The following is a 17664-nucleotide window of genomic DNA, read 5'->3' on the forward strand; positions in this document are numbered from 1 at the left end:
TTACTATATCTACAAATTATGTAATAAATTATTATATCATATATTTTATATCATTTATTATATATTCTTGTTATATAGCATGCTATATTATGTATGTAATATAAAAGAATATACTAATACAGTTAATAATACGTAAGTTACTATATAAAGTAATTTCATGTAATATTTTATGCATATAAATTATATATACTCAGATGTGTGTGTGTCTCTGTGTGTGTCTTTCTGTGTTATTATAATTTTGAAACTATTTTCATGATATAAACATATTGACAGCCCTCCTCACCTTGAAGCGAAGGAATTCCCTTTCACTCAGTGTGTGCAATATTGTGGGTCAAGAGTTGTTAAAGAGAAATTTGCCAATTATGGAAGAAATCTAGCAGCTATGTGCGTGGAGCCACAAGAGATATAGGTAACAATTGGTATTGCCAGCCCACTTTTAGAATATTTTATAATTTATAGAATCTAATTCCTTATATTTCATTATCTCAAGAGAAAAAGAGCACTTGTTATCCTGTTATTAAAATTCTGCTTTCATTATCTTTTGCATCTCCCATGTTTTTAACTATTCTGACATTTATTTACTTATTGGCTATTTTACATTATGCCCTTTGCTTGAAAGCCTCAGAACACAAGATGGATAAAACTTTTCATTAAATATTTAAATGAGGAGAAAGAACAATCAAGCAGCAACATAATAACCAAACAGGAAAAGCTGGAAGCATAAAACCACAGATCTCACTCATGAAGCAGATTCCTTACTTAAAAGAAAATAATTGCATTTGATTTCTTTAGCAAGATGTATTATGAATGCTTAAATTGAGTAAAATAAAATCTGAATTTGTATAGGAAACACTATCTTCAATAATTAAAGAAATTGCCCAGTGTCCAACTCCTTGGCTTACTCCCAACCCAACTTGTTAAATAATTTAGACACTTTATTAAGGAAATATGATTTATCGTCAGACAACTTATTCAGTCCATTTTGATGTTACAAAACCTTGTAGAAACAGTAAACTTCTTGAGGTTCTTTAATGCGTATATAGTGAAGCACCTGTACTTGTTGTTAACTGGTATACTTAGCAAAAGAGAAAAAGTGGATTATGACAAACAGATGCAAGTGTAAATTGTCTATAATGTTGCAAAAGCGTAATTATGTTCATAAACCACTCAGAATAATACAGAAAATGTACATGTTAAGAGGAACCACAGTTTTCCCTGAAATTTTCCTAATGATAGAACACAGTCCAAAATATAGATTATATTCAATATTGATAAGGAAAGGGAAATTTCCCGAAGTTGTTTTATTTTGATAATTGGTCCACATTTATTTATTTTCATTATTTCACTTGATTTCCTTTTATCTAAGGTCTTTGAATTAAAGTAGGAAATATGTTTAGTACTTAAATTTGTGTTTTCTTTTTAAATTTTATATATGATTAATTATCCTTAATTATTTATCTGGGAAAAAGTAAGATATTTGATGTAATTTTCTTTTGAGCGTTACTCAGGGGTAGATTGTAAGTGACAAAGCATATAGGTTGTCTCTGAACACGTACTCAATATTGTCTTTCAAGATGACAAATTCTGTTATTCTCTTGTGGTAGAACATCTCTAAATTTGAATATACAGGTCCATGTAGAGCAAAAAAGCTTACAAATAAATGCACTGTGTAGTGAACGAGGATTTTCCACTTTATTAAGGACTGTTTAGAGACCATGTATTGGGCCGGGGAGATGGCTCAGTGGAATAAGCACTTCCCTGGCAAGTGCAAGGGCTTGAGTTCAATGCCCCGTTCCACCAATAAATAAATAAATAATAGAGACTGTGTATTATAGTTCATGTTCTGATTCTCTTCACAGTTGTTTCATTATCTGAGTTGAACAAATTGTAATATGTATATATAGATATAGACATGGACATATATATGTATATAAGTATATATATGTGTATATATATGTGAAGTTTTACCCTTTGACATTACAATGAAGAATCTTGCACATAACCTTAGAAATTATAGTTTGTAAAACTGTAGGTCATTTCTATATTCATATTTGCAAAGAGCCATATAGCATATAATTTGTACTATATTTATTAAAATATTTCATTTTTTCTATAAGTTCTGCAGCTATTTTCTTTTCTTCAAAAGTTTTATAATAAAATATCTAAAAAGTACTGTTTAATTTTAGTTTATATTCTACACCAAATATAATTCTTTACTTTTTCACTAAAAGTGTGTTGTACTTCAAAATATTTTTCCCATGAGAGTCATGATATTTTGTGAATTTATTTAGAAACAAGAGAACTAGCTTTGATCCCATATATAAGAAGCTATAATTTTTTGTCAGCTATGCCATGTGAAGTTTATATGATCTCTTACTACTACATGGAAAAAAGAGAAAAAGTCAAACATAATAATCTAATCTTTTATTTTGTAAAAATCAACAAACTTCAAGTTTTAATTTTTCATGGAAAAAATGTGATAGTAATATTCCTTACACGTTTACATTAACATTTTATACTTTCAAAATATTAAGCACTACTTTAGTGAGCTAACTTAATTAGCTAGGAGTGTGCTGCTAATGTTCCTGCTTGAAGAATGTAACCTAACGATTCACAGAATCGTCGCGACCCACAGAGAGTGGGTCGGGGTGGCTTTCTCTGAAGTCAGCCTCTCGCCCTCGAACTCTCATGCCTTCCTGCTGCCTGTGCCTAGCCTTCTCCATGCACACTACTGTTCATTACAGGGTTTCTCTCAAACAGGATCTGCACCCCAACATCATTGGTTCAAGAGTAGCTTACTTATTCTGGTGATATCGGAGTGTCTGCCTTTTGGCCTAGGCCAACGTCTACCTCCAGAAATCCTTTGTTTTATTCACAAGCTATGTGATTGAGAAAGAAAACATGATAAAGGGAGATGTTCTGGGATCACAGATATAGAAGAGTTTGCTCCTAGATGAAGCATCAGAACGAAGGGAGGCTGTGCTAGACCCTTAGAAGAAGGCACAGAAGCATAATGACAAGATGCAAGCAAGTCTACAAATAAAGGGAACCTGAAATGCTATAATATTTACATTTTCCTTACCCTACTTCAGGAAAAACCAGTTTCTTCATGTTCCAGTGAAATTGATTCCATTAAGCAATTTGGGCCTCCTGGGTACTCTACATGACTTTTTTTTTTTTTTTTTTTTTTTTTTTTGGCCAGCAGAAATTATTCATTTAAATGGCTTTTTCCCCTGTGAAATGGAAATATGCAGAAATAATCTGAAGCATGCTATTAATTCATGGCCAAGTACATGGAAAGCACTGGTTACTGCATGGAGCTCTGCAAAATGGAGACCTTGCTCACTGGCTGGTCAAGGACTTCAGGGCCCAGAAGACGACCACCTCAGGTGCAAGTCTAGTCAGAAAAGGAGGCTATCCACTGTCGCTAAACACCCTGAATGAACGAAGGGTGTTGAGAGCTACCACGAAGGACTGCTAGTGGGGGTACTTAGAGCCCCTCAACTAAAGATGAGCTGAAAGAACCTGCATTAGTGTTCCGCAGAAGAACACTAGAACACTAGTGTCCAGAAGCAGAGCAGCTCTCACTCGTTGCCACTAGTAGAATATGAAACTTTTGTCAAAATTCATGACCAATTCCACCACTATTCTTAGCACACTTTAGCTCTGCTCTCTGGAGGATTATACAAACTCCAGAAGAAAGATGTAGGATGACCTTATCAGAACTTACTGTAGCAGGAGCCATTTAGATTTGTTATGTTGACTACTATGTATAATGCTGATGAAATGGACTCCTACTTTGCGTAATGTATAAAGCTAAGGACAAGAGAGAGGAATTAGCTACCGTTAGTGCAAAGAATAAGTTTGAAAGAGGGATTATGGAGACTACAGAATGACAAAAAATTGAAGGCATAATCTAATAATCTAAAACTCCCCAAAGGCAACTGACATGTCCTTTAAGGAGAACACATGTAGAACATCTCAGAAGCAGGGACTGATGCGACTGTTGCTGTTCTGTAGGATTCTTAGACATGTCTTGGCTTCTATTTGGTGGTGAATTGATTCAGACTCTTAGTGTTTCGGGTCAGCCTTCTCCATCTTCTATTTTTTCGCTGCTTCCACATAGAGTTCTCATCCTAAGGATTATGAGTGCCTCATTGCTTTTGTTTCTCCCATAAATCTATTTACTCTGCATGATCAAGGTTATCTTATTTTGTATTCTAGATGGCATACCTCTGGGGTACTTTGGAGAAAAGACATTCTTTTTTCATATACAATTTTAGAAAGTAAAATATTGGGCCAGGGAGATAGCTCAGCAGCATGAACACCCGCCTGGCAAGTGCAAGGTCCTGAGTTCGATCCCCAGTACTGCAAAAGTGGAGTGGGGGACAGTTTTTTGTCATGGTGGAAAATCCACTCTACTTTCATTGCTTTGAGTATTGATACAGTGGCGGTTACACGTCATTCTAGGAAAACACTTAAGTCTGGATGCAACAACGCATCACGTTGAGCCAAAGGAGCTATGGATATCTGTGCTGGGCTGGGGAGAGAGCTCAGTAGAACAAATATTAGCGTGGCAAGCTGAAGGCCCTGAGTTCAATCTGTGGTACAGAAAAAAAATAGCGTATTTGACATGTATGTTCTTAGCGACTTTCAGGAAACAATGCGGTACAAGTATGCATTGTCATTATTGTACACACTAGATTCCTGAGCCATGCTCACGCCATGACTGGGGTTTTGTACGCTTTGATGAATATCTCATGTTCTTACCTCCTAGTAAGCATTACGCATGCTGGAGTTCAGTTATTTTAAATTCCACACAGTCACAAGGCATGCAATAGCTATCTTTCTTTAGCTGGCTTAATCAACTTTCGCTGGATCTCTTAGTTTCATTCATGCTATTGTCTGTTGCAGCAGGCAAGATTTATATTTTTGTGTCTGAATAACATCCCATTATGATACGTTCTCTATTCCTCCACCAGCCAAACCAACACACAGTTTCTGTATCTTCTTTTATAAGACTTTTAAAACTGTGAGGGCACAGCCTCTTGAAAGCCTTACTTTCATTTTCTTTGGATACATATCCAGCAGTAATGCTTTCTTTCTTTCTATCCACGCTCGCGCTTGCTCTTGGCTCTCTTTCTTTTATGTGTTTGATGCAGGATCTCACTGCGCAGCTCGAATTCATACTGTTCCTCCTGTTTTCAGCCTCCGCTGTGCTGAGGTTACAGGCGTGCGTCACACACTCGGTCTTGGTGACTGGCTCGCAGCTCCCAGGGGTGGGGCCAGTGCAGCTCGCGGTACAGAGGGCTGAACCCGGGTCCCAACTTGCTAAGCGGGTGCTTAGTCTGCGGAGCTATCTTGCAAGTCTCTTTTTTTATAATAGTAGTCAAAATTTACATTTTAATTTATTTGATTTTATATTTTATTTTTGTCACAGAGACTCCATAGTCACAATACATTCTCTTTCTTTTATTTAGGACAAGATTCACCATACAGGTGGGAAAAATATCTCATTGGGGTTCTTATTTTAATTTGTCCAATGTTTAGAGATTTTGTAGACTTTTACATAACCTATTGACCTTTTGAATGTTTGAAGGAAACATTGATTACTATATATTTACAAAACATCATCATTAATTCCCATAATTATGAAACTACTCTTTAGGAATTCAGAATAATTTAAAAATGTTTATCTGTAATTTATCTATGTGCTGATCTTTCTTCATTACTTTTAGCTGATGAGGATATAATTGAAAATTACTGGCCTCCCCTTATGACTCAGTCTGTGTACTTAAAATTAGTTTAAGATAGCTCAGGTTTCTCCATCTTCACGGTAGCCAGCACTCTATTATGTGTACATGCAATGCTTCTTCATCCATCTATCTATTGATAGGGAAGTGAGCTTTTCCTAAGATTTAGCTGCTGTGAATTGTGCTGTTACAAACATGGGTGTGCATACGACATGGTGGAAGGACATCTTCAAATCTTTTGGGAAGACACCTAGTAGAGGGATAGTAGCTCAGCCAAATACAATTTCTACTTTTACTTTTTAAAGGACTCTCCATCCTGATTTCACAGCAGTCACACCACTCTGTAGTCCCAGCAGCAGCGGAGAGCGGCTCCACTGACCCCACACTCACACGAGCGCTTGTTTTGGTTGATCTCTTGCTGGTGGCCGTTCTTTCTGGAGCTCGATGGAATCTCATGGCTGTTTTAATTTTTGTTTCTCAAATGAGCAGGCACTTTGTTTTGTCTCCTTCTTTCAAATGTTTTCTCCCTTTTTTCCTCTTAATTTCTTACATATTACTTTCTATTTTTCTTTCTTCCAATTTTGCATGCACATATCTGGTAATATGAATAACTGGTTGGAAGAAAACACTATGTGTCACAACAAGTACTGTGAAATTCACATTGCTTGTTAAGTGTATCACTTGTAATTTTTCTGTTTTATTACTATTTTATACCCTCCTTATCAAACTGAAATGACCAGGTATACTAAAGAAATTCTGTGTTTATTGGCCATTGGTATCTTCGCATCTGGGAAGTGCCTCTTCATTTCAGCTGCTCATTTTCTTCACTGGGTCTTTAAACTTGGGTGTCTAACTGTTTGGAATTCCTTATGTAGTCTAGATTTAACTCCTTTTTCTGAGGACTATCTGGCAACACAGTTGTTCCCAGTCTGTAGGTGGCCCTTTTTCTCTTAGTGATTCCCTTTACTATGCAGGAGCTTTTTAATTTATGTGATGCTGTTTCTTCATTCTAGAAATGATTTTTTTACAATTGAGGTTTTTCTTTAGCAAGTTTCTGGCTACACCTATGTGTCAAGAATTTTACCTATTTTATCTTGTAGAAGAGAAGTGTTTCTATTCTAATGTTCCAATACTCAAACTATTTTGGTTTCAGTTTATTTTGTGATGAGAGATCTGCACCTATGTTCAACCTGTGGCATGGGAATTGCCAGTTTTCACAGCTCCTTTTGTTGGAGAGGCTATTCATCCAGTGAAGGGATTTGGCCATACTGTCATAGATAAGAGGGCTGCACATGTCTGGGGTATTTTTCTGCACCTTCTATTCTGTCCGACTGAACCACAAATGAGGTTTTATGTTTTGTTTCTTTCCCTCTTACTATGCCGCTCTTATCACTGTAGCTTGGTAGTGAAACTTGAAGCCCAGCATTCTGATGGCCCCGGCCTTGACCTTGACATCAGAAGTGCTTTTGCGGTCCTAGACCTCTGCTGCTTGCCATTATCTTACTGAAGAGGTTTGCCCTTGTGTTACATAGATTGGCCTGCAGTTTTCTTGTTTCATTTGGATCTTTTTCTAGTTTTGGAATCACAGTAGTGCTTACTTCCATGAGTACTTTCAGGAATTATACTTCCAATTTTATTACTTTAAAGAGTTTGAAGAGTACTGGCATTAAATTTTTCTGTAAAGTTCTGTAGAGTTGGGCAGTAAATCCATTAAAAATGGGCTTTTATTATTTTCTATATTATTGCTTCTTCAATTTCCCTAACTAATATTAGCTTATTTGGGAATTTTGCATCTTGGCTTTGATTTGGGAGCTCATATGTATCTAAAAATTTATTTGTTTCTTCTGAATTTTCCATTTTATTATAGTACAGGTTCTCAAAGTAGTTAGTGATAATCCTCCACCTTTCAGCAGAATCCATGATGATTTTATATTTTCATTTCTAATTGAGTGTACTATTGCCTTTTTCTTATTTTAGCTAATGTTTTCTCTACTATGTATAACCTTTCAAATAAGCAATTGCTCAGCTCATTGATACTTTGTATTGATTTTTAGTATCATTTTTATATTTTTGTGGTGTGCAAGGTCTCACTACACATCTTGGATTTGTAGTGATTCTCCTGTTTTCAGACTCCCTAGTGCCAGGATTATAGGCACGTGCCAACATGCCCGGACTCCATTGCCAGCTCAGCATTCCCAGGGGCGGGGCTGGTGCAGCACGTGGTGCCAGGGATTGAACCATGGCCCCTATGCTTGCCTAAGCAAGTGCTTAGTCCACTAGGTTGTCTCACCAGCCTTTAGTATCAATTTTGTTCATTTCTACCTGATATTTTTAATTTCCTTCCTCATCTTAGAGTTGAATTTGAATGGTTCTTGTTTATCCAAGACTTTTTGGTGCGTCATCTATCAGTTATTTGAGCTCATGCTGTGTTTCGTATGTGGGAATTCACAGCTGTGAACTTGCCTCTTATTGTGCTCCATTTGTCCCATAGCTCCTGGTATGTCACAATAGCATTATCATATCATTGGACAAGCTGTCTAATTGCTTCTTTAATTTTATCTGGGACCATGGATTATTTAAGAGAGTATAGTTTAATTTCTATGTATTTGCATAGTTTATGTGATTTCTTTGGACACTGATTTGCAGTCTCATTTCACCCTGATTGGATAATATTCATGGGATAATTTTGTTTTTACATCTACTTCATCACACTTTACTGGCTAGCATATGGTCTATTTTAAGGAAACTTACATGTTCTAAGAAAATATGTATTTTGCTTCTGTTGGATGGAATACTCTGTAGATATCTATTAATTCCACTTACTCAAACATCTGCTTCAAATCTAGTATTTCTTTGTTAATTTCTTGTCATGTTGATCTGCCCATTTGAGAGAGTGGGATTACTCTTCTACTGGTGTATGTACAACTGCTCTTTTCCAATTAGTGCTTCTCCCATGAAATTGAGTGTGCAAGGATGTGGTGTGTTGCTGTGTATAATTGTTAACTCTACCTGATGAAACATTCCTTTAACTAATATGTAGGGACCTTTAATCTTCTTAATCTGAATTCTACTTTATCTAAAATTAGAATGGTAACTCCAGCCTTTTTTATGTGTTTGCATCGTATATTGTATTTCTTATTCTTTCATTTTTAATCTCTTAATATATATTTGAATTACATATATTTCTTGCATGCTGCATATTATTGGATTTTTTCTTGATGTATTCTGAAAATCAGTGTCTTTTAATTGAGAATTGGTGCCATTTACCTGGAGAGTCATTCATTACTGAGAATTACTGACATTTCTGTCGTGGAATTATTTCCCTGCTGCTGATTTTCTTCTTTTTCCTCTTTTGTGTAGCTCCCAGTCCTGCCAGCTATATTGATTTATTTGAATTAATGGTGTTGTTGACTTGATTGGCCATTTTAGGATATTCTTGATGACTGATTTTCTAGTGGTTGCTTGGTGATCGTGAATTTCTTTTTTTTTTTTTTTTTTTTTTTTTGGCGGAACCGGGGATTGAACTCAGGCCCTTGAGCTTGCCAGGCAAGTGCTTATTGTACTGAGCCATCTCCCCAGCCCGATCGTGAATTTCTTGAGCGGCTCCTTGTCATGTTATTTCTCCATCCATTTTAAAGGAAGATTTTTCCAGAGCACATAATTCAAGGTTGGAAGTTGTGATCTTTTAGAACTTGAAGCACATCATTTCAAGCTTTCCTTGGGGCTTATAGTTTATTTACAGAAGACTTTTATGGCCATCACAGGCTTATTTTTGTATGTGATTTGTTGATTTGCTAACAGGTTTTAAGATTTTTTACTGGTCTGTTTTGGACTTCATGAATTTTACTGCAGTGTGATGGATTGATTGATTAATTAATTAATTAATTAATTAAAGTAAAATAAAATTTGGGGAAAAATGAATAGATATAAATGCCTGAAAGTCAGTGAGCTTCTGATTTTGTCATGGCTATTTGGTGCTGTGCATCCCTCACTCAACTGGATGTCCAGTTCTTTCCCAATACATGTCCTCTGTAATTTGTTTCTGCAATAAGTCTTTTTGGTTCTATCTGTGTGGTCTTCTGATTTCTCATCTATTCCAATTATACCTTGAATAGTCTTTGTATCATCTAGCAGTTGTTGGATACATTTTTAATTTACTCTTTTTAAAAATGTATTTCGTACAGGGTCTATAGGGCCTCACTGCACAGTTCTGACTCGCAGTGATCCTCCTGTTTTCAGCCTCCCAAGCGCTGGGATTGCAGGTGTGTGCCACACGCCAATCTCAGCGTGCCCCAGGGATGGAACTGTCATGGTGTGCAGGGGATTGAACCCTTTCCCTGCATCCGCCTAGGCAGGCGCTTTAATCTGCTGAGCTATCCGGCCGGCCTCTTTCTTTGCTCTTGTTGTTTTTAAGGTGTTTTTGAGTAGCTGACCTGATCATGAACACATCATGATCACCTAGTTCTGAAATTCTGTCCTCACGCAGGTTTGTCCTGCTGCCTTTATTGTCAATATGATTTCAAGTCTCTTGAATTTCTGATAGAAAACTTATGATGCCGTCTAATTCTTCAGTAAACTGATCACTCATGTTTTGCTTAGCCCATCAGCTCATTTTAGTTTAAAGAGAAAAAAACAACAAAAATGACACAGAATTTCTAAATAAGGGGATAGAAAATGAAAAGTGATTATTATACTGCTTATTGTTATCATCAAAGCATGGCTCAGATTACCAGTTATATGTGTGCGAACTAAGCAAGCAGCACAAGCACTAACTATTCCTTTCAATCAACTAATAGAAATTAATGGTGAAATCATCTTTGTTATCTTGCCAATATAGCTTTGTTTTGGTTAGTATTTATTATGATGCATAATTATTAATATAATATTAATAATATCAATATTAAATTAACATTATGTTAGTAATCACTTTCATGTGAATGATTAGGTCTCTTCTGAGACCTCCGACTTCTTTGGTTATCACTTCTACTACAGCTTGAATTATATCTCCTCTCCTCTCACTGAGGATCTCTTTGAAACTATTTTGGAATCTCAGGAAATCAGTGGAGAGACAAGTAGTAACGTATCAGCCTCTTCTAGACTTGAAGTTCAGACAATCAAAAATAAAATTTGGGAGGTTGGGGCTGTAGGTCTGTGGCATAAGAACTTGCCTGACAAGCACAAGGTCCTGAGTTCAGTCTTCGATACTGCCATATAAATAAATAAAAAGAGAAGACAAGATAAAATTTGGGGGAAAATGAATACAGGTGGATACCTGGAAGTCAGTGAGCATCTGATGGGAAAATGGGAACTTAGAAATAAAGGGCCACAACACACAAAAAGAAGGGGGCTCTGTGCTTCCCAGACCCTGGCTCAGAACTTATGAGTGATGAAGTTTAAGTGTACAGAGACACAGTGAAGGCAGGGGACCTCAGAGGTCTCCAAGGAGAAATGCACCAGTGCAATGGGGTGCTGCGCTGAACGAGACATGGTGAGTGACTCCACTGCAAGTGCTGAGCACATCCCCGGAACACTATACCTGGGTGATGCCATTCTGTGGAGGATGGACCTGAACCTGGGACACGGAGCAGCCGTGGGTTGGCTTCCTCTCGGGCTTGCAGTGAAGGGCAGTGACAGGAGGAGTCTGTGTGGCAGGATCTGTGGTCAGCTGGCAAGAAGCACGGAGAGTCATAATCCAAATGACTCAGATTCTATCCCCGTCACCACAGGTCATGTTCAACCTGAATTTCTGTGAGTAAAACAGTCCCAGAACTATGACCTTCCGTAATCCTGCTGTCAGGTACTAAGAGACCTGATCCAGCCTGGATCTAGGCTCTGCCTGCTGTCTTTGTCCCGCAATGAGACCAGAGTCAAGGTCTGAATGGGAGGCTCCCACACAGTTGTAGACTTCCAATGATAACCACAAGCTTAAAATCACCAAGAATTTGCTTCATTCTTTTTTTAAATGTGCATTTAGCTGGGTTTTTTTGATGAAACTTCTCCACCAGTTTCTTAAGGTTTATATAATCTTTCTCTATTTTTCAGATATATTCATAGTCTCCTTTTATTTCTCTACTTTTTTCTTCTCTCTTTAAAATTTTAGGGTGGGGAGATATTTCAGTAGTGTAAGTGCTTGCCTGGCAAGTGCAAAGTCCTGAGTTTGACCCTTGGTATCAGAAGAAAACAAAAGACTATTAAAATTTTGGCCCCTTAATTAATTCCCTGCTTTCTTGGATACTTCTCTCATTGCTGACACAAAACACCTGATGCAAACAGCTAGGAGAGAAAAGGTTTGTTGCATCTCATGAAGCTTCGAGGTTCCATTACATAATTGACGAGCCCCAGAGCAGGGTGACATTGACAGAGGAGCACCACGGAGACAAAACAGTTCCTGGCGGGCAGTTGGCAGCAAGGCAGCAGGCAACAGAAAGCAGCCTCTTTCTGTCCCTTGTGTTCTTTTTTTTTTTTCTTTTCAAAGTTTTATTGATAAACAGATAGCAATGAGACAGTTTCAAATCAAATCGGAAGTACAGTTTCAACAAATAATACACTGAATATATTCTTCTTAGTGGTTAATTGCTGTACAAGATGCGGACTTGAGATCCTATTTACAAACACCATTAGAACAAATCATTCTATTCATTAAGAGAATACAACTATATATCTATCCCAACCACTTTGAATACACAGATACAAAATGGACATTCATAGTTATACCCCATTTTTCTTAAGTTCCATTATTGAATATTATAGGTGTGTAAACTCAGCAAAATATTCTAAAAGAGTCCAGTAGCCCATAATAGCATTGGGTCTTCTGTTTAACTGGCAATGTCAGAAATTATTGACCTGAGTCCCCCACAGCTCAACATAACAACATGGATTTACTTCCTATATTTCGTCTTCATACTTTTCTACTGGATGGTTAAGACCAAGGTAAAGCAGGACCTGTGCAACAAGAGTTGTAGCTTTTTGATCTAAGAAGGTCAGTGAAATGCCCTCAGGATTTATCCTGAGATCCTGTACCTCAGATTGTAGAACCTTTGTCAGTGCAGCCCTGTGGATGAGTCACGGCCAATGCTTGGCCAATGTGCTCTCTGTGAAAGCCTGAGAGAGTGTCTTCTCCCCATGTGACTCTCCTTAGGAACACTCTACGTCATCGATCACTTTCCTCTTTGGCCCCATAATCTTCTTGATCAGAAAATTTGTGTCCCTTGTGTTCTATCCAGTCACATGTCCTCAGATTCCTCAGCACTCACCGTCAGCTCACACTGCTATCCAGATTCACAATGACGTCAAGCCCACCAGTGAACTAAGTTAGTCATCACACAGCCTCGATTCAGCATCACACACTCTAGGTCAAGCCACACACAGAGGACTTGGTCTAAAGTCCCCTAAGGCTGGGAAACACCTAAATACAGTCCCATAATATCTTACTTTTATTCTCTGCATATTTTTTTTATCTTTTTCCATTATCTCCTATTTCTTGCTTTTTCTGTTCTTCCTTTACCGTTTTGTAGACATCCTTCTACGCCCCAGTAAGGTCCTTTGTGCTACTTCTCACTTGTCCTCATGTGATATGTAGGCTTGAAGGTCACAATATTCTCTTTTCCCAAAATATCAAGTTGATTATATCTTGGGGCTGTGGCAAGAGATTATAGTAACCCACAACCAAAGTACATCACTGAGAAGCAACTGAAGAGACGGTAGCGATAGTATCTTTAGACTGTGAGCATCCACAAGCCTTAAAATAAAACAAACAACCAAAGACAAGCAATAGAAACATCAGAAGAAATTCAACAGAATGCCTCCCAAGTCCATAACTGCCCCCAAAGCCTATCCAGGGTGCACCAAAGAGCAAAATAGCATAAACCACACACCGAGGTCAAAAAATTCAAAGTTCTTACTTTGGCATTATTTTGAATCTTTCAATTTAACGATGTTATACCTCACCAAAAAAACCCCCAAAAAACAAAACCCTGCAATATTACAGAATTGACCTCTAAAATTTAGACATGTGAGCTTGAAGAAACAGCAGAGAACTCTAGGAGCAATTCAAGTTTTCAGATAAAAAAGCTATACTGAGAAAAGGGAACATAGACAACTTTGTGAAGTATGATATTATTATAAATTGTTTATGGTAGGTTTCACAAAAAAAAGTATAAAAGACCAGAAAAAATAGTTATTTATCTTTTTGCTTATATCCTAAAATTTTTAGGGGCTAGTAATTAAATGAAATTAATTTTACAATCCTATTTATTTTTAAAAACTAGAGTTATATTTTAATTTTGATAATTTTACTTCAACAAATCTAAAATATGGTATGCCAAATGGACAGCTCATTTGTCAGAGCTTAAACTTGAAACTGCAAGCTCGAGCGTCAGTTTTTGTTGCAGCATTCACAAAGGTCAAGAGGAAGATGATGCCAAAGATAACAAAATCTGTTTAAGTTGACGCTGAATCCGGGATTAGAAAAGGAAGTAAAACATTTGTAAAATAAGAGGTAAAGCAAGGTTGAAGAGAAGGGACAGGGATGAGAAAAAACAGAATTAAAGTATATAAAGTACAGTTATAAATTTTCTGTGATGAATGTTATTATTGTGTGTATCTAAAATATGTCAATACTAATTTTTGAAAAGACTCCACACAGATAAAAGTCAACATTCAATAAGGAAATTAAAGTATTATTATTCAGGAAAGAAAGTTCACACGCATTTTAAAAGTAAGGTAAGAGAACCTCATCTGGAATATGACAAAGGCCTACAACTGGAAGCCCTACACTGCGGTCCTTATACGCTTAGTGCTGTTTTTCCACAAGTAAAATCATCTGATGAAAGACAGTTTTAGCAGGCATGAGCTCTTACTATCATGAAGAAAAGAGATGAATTTTTGAAGATGTACTCTCTGTTGAAAGGAAATCTTTCATTTTCAAACACAGCATGAATATGGAAATCTTGATTTTCATAAAATTAAAGCTTCTGGAAAATAAGACATACTGACTTTGATGTTATAGTACATATGATGTTTGGCTAACCTAATAATTTTATCTTCAAAAAATAGTACAATGTCTATGGAATACATGAAAAACTTTTCAGCATCCCTGGCCAGCAATGCAAATTAAATAGAGAAGTGTAAGTAAAAATGAACAAGGCATTGCATCTTATTCCAGAAAGAGCAGTTATGACCAAGTAACACAGGCTGGTGACGCTGAGGGGCCTCTGAGATGCCTCCTGCCTTGGAAACTTGTAAGCTGGACCTGAAACGTCTACAGTCTGTGAGGTACAAGGAACCTTTTTCTCTTAACTGGGTGCATCAGATATTTTGTCTCAGCAATGAGAAAATATCTGAGACAGCAGAAAACTAAAGGGGCCCAAAGTTTGAAAGGAAAAGTGGAAAAAAATAGAAAAATAAAAGAAGAGAAGGAGATTATAAATAGTGCTGAAAGACGAGGGAAGATTATACAAGCCACAGAAAACTGGTAAAGAAGACAGAATGGAAGGAAAGAAGAAAAAAATTAAAAGCAAGAACAAAAAATGAACTCAGACAAGGCTTATTCCCTCCAATTCTAAACAAACAAACAAGAACAATACCAAATAAACAATTTTTTTTTAAAAAAACAAAGAATCTGTGATTTCAACCCTGTCTTTTGGGTCTACAGTTTTGTGTCAGTCTTCTTACATTACTGGTCAAAAAGATAAACTACTACAACCACTATGACAATTACTACGGAGATTTGTCAAAGTAATTAAGTTAGAAATTCCATATCCAGGATATTCGTCTTCTAAATATAAAATCATCACGCACACACATGCTTTCTGCAGCACAATTCATAATAATTGGATCTTGGAGGCAGCCTATATGTCTATCAAGATGTAGACAGCAAAGAGAACGTGGTGCTTTATGCACAGTGGAGTAGTGCTCTGCTATAAGGGGTAACCTTAACTCATTGGCATGAAAATAGATGTAACCTCAGACATAATGGTAAGTGAACTAAGTCAGACACGTGAGTTTAAAAAAATGTTTTCTTTTATATAAGACACCCAAAGTATAAATAAAAAGCGGAACAAAAAATAGCTAATAGGAAATCAGAAAAGTATCTTTTGTGTGTTTAAGGACCCAAAAGATACAGCAAGGAAGAAGGAAAATGGAAAAGGAGGTATAAAAAAATTAAGAGGTATTGCACATATGTACCAAGTCCCCAGAAGGAATGGAATCATCATGTGTTGCAAACATGTGTTAACACAATATAAAATTTGAAAAAAAAATAATATTTGAGCACCTGGAAAGCTTATTTTTATAAAAGTTATTTCTGCTTTTTGTATCGCGAGCCTTTGAGCCACACAAGAAAATATAATTTTATTTCTATTACTATCTGGGAATTATGTAGGAATCCTCATCCGTCAAAAGTAACGTAAGTAAATCAAACCCTAAAAGTCATTGGCTACACTTCTGTAATCTATGGTACAATAATTTCCAGTATTAGCACTAGCCTTGTTCAAGATTATTCATCTTTTTAAGCAAATATGGAGTTTCGCCTTTAGAATCTATATTTTATAAACTTAATGATTTACATACAGAACATCATCCTAACCTTGTTTCAGCTGAGCCTTGTCATTTCCAGGCTCACTATTTCAAATTATACCTCTCTTCTACAGCCACTGTGGGACATAAAGACATAAAGACTTCACAGACCTACAAGAAGTCTCCCAAGCATGTTGGTCACGGTATCTTGTCTTTGCCAGTGTTAGTAGAAATTGTGGGTCGCCTGGCACTGGTAAGTTCTCTTACTAGAAGGTGAAACTTTTCTGTCTATTGAAGGCTGTAATGTTAAATATACCTGCTTCATTGTACAACGACATAGAATTTCTTTCTTCTCAAATCTTTAGTACATTTTCTTTTACAGAAATCACTTTTAGGTTTATTATTTACTTGGAAATAAAACTTTTTAGTTTAGATTTGTGATAAGATTTTCTGGATTGTGAAAAGATCTTGTTTTATATTTCATTTTTCCAAAATATGATAGCTATAACCTCACAAAATTATCCTGAAGGAGCCAAACCAAGAACCATCTCACTTGTAGATATGGTCACGAAATTCTTAACTAAGAGTTTATGGTTGAGTGATTAAATTGTCCATGGATACCCACTGTTGAATTGTATGAAGTATCTATGACTGCAACACAATCAATATCCAACCTTTGGTAGGACTTCACATCTTTTCTTTAAGTACACAGCACAGTAGGAGCATCATATAACATTGTACAATATATATAAGAAGTTGGCACCTAGTTTTTGAATTAGTGATTTGATTTTTTCCTTTGTGTTTGCCTCATCTTCCACTGTTCATTTCATCCCACTTGGCGTTCACAACACATGTTCAACTGTGAGGGAAAGAGCTATCGATTCTTGTAGGCTTTTGTTATGCTGTCCTCCAATGACAAAAATTAGACACAAGATGAACTGACATAAGACTCTTAAATAAATATTTTAATGAAATAAACTATGAACAAAGTAGATATTGAAGTCCCTGCAAGTTGTACATATGATAAGAAAGGATGTCCATGTAAAGACTTTCATAGATACAAAAATATAATCATTACATTTAATTTCAAGAATCATTAGCATTTTTAACCACAGCTGTCTGGAGTGAAACATAAAACAAACTTTAGCTCTTTTCTAAGATGTTGAAAAATGATAAAAATTAGTACCACAAAACTAAGTAGACAATATCATCATTGAGGTCCCTTTCACTTTTCTAAGAAAGTCTCTATTACCAATTTCCTCTTTAATGAGAATGACTTTTTTCTCTTTAACGAGAAAGCAAATTGCTTTATTTTTTATCATTACTTATTGTTCATTTTCTGATGTAAAAGAGTAGTGCCACTTCAGGTCTCCTTCAGTTCATATTTCTTTCTTCA

The 17664-nt window shown here is 36.4% G+C and overlaps 1 pseudogene; it reads right to left on the reverse strand.

Moving 5' to 3' along the window:
- Nucleotides 1–11442, reverse strand: part of LOC111818241 — a 27145-nt pseudogene extending 15703 nt beyond the window's left edge.
- Nucleotides 11443–17664: the final 6222 nt, after the last annotated feature.

The sequence above is a fragment of the Octodon degus genome, unplaced genomic scaffold, assembly GCF_000260255.1.
Source record: "Octodon degus isolate 3935 unplaced genomic scaffold, OctDeg1.0 scaffold00084, whole genome shotgun sequence".
Taxonomy (NCBI): Eukaryota; Metazoa; Chordata; class Mammalia; order Rodentia; family Octodontidae; genus Octodon; species Octodon degus.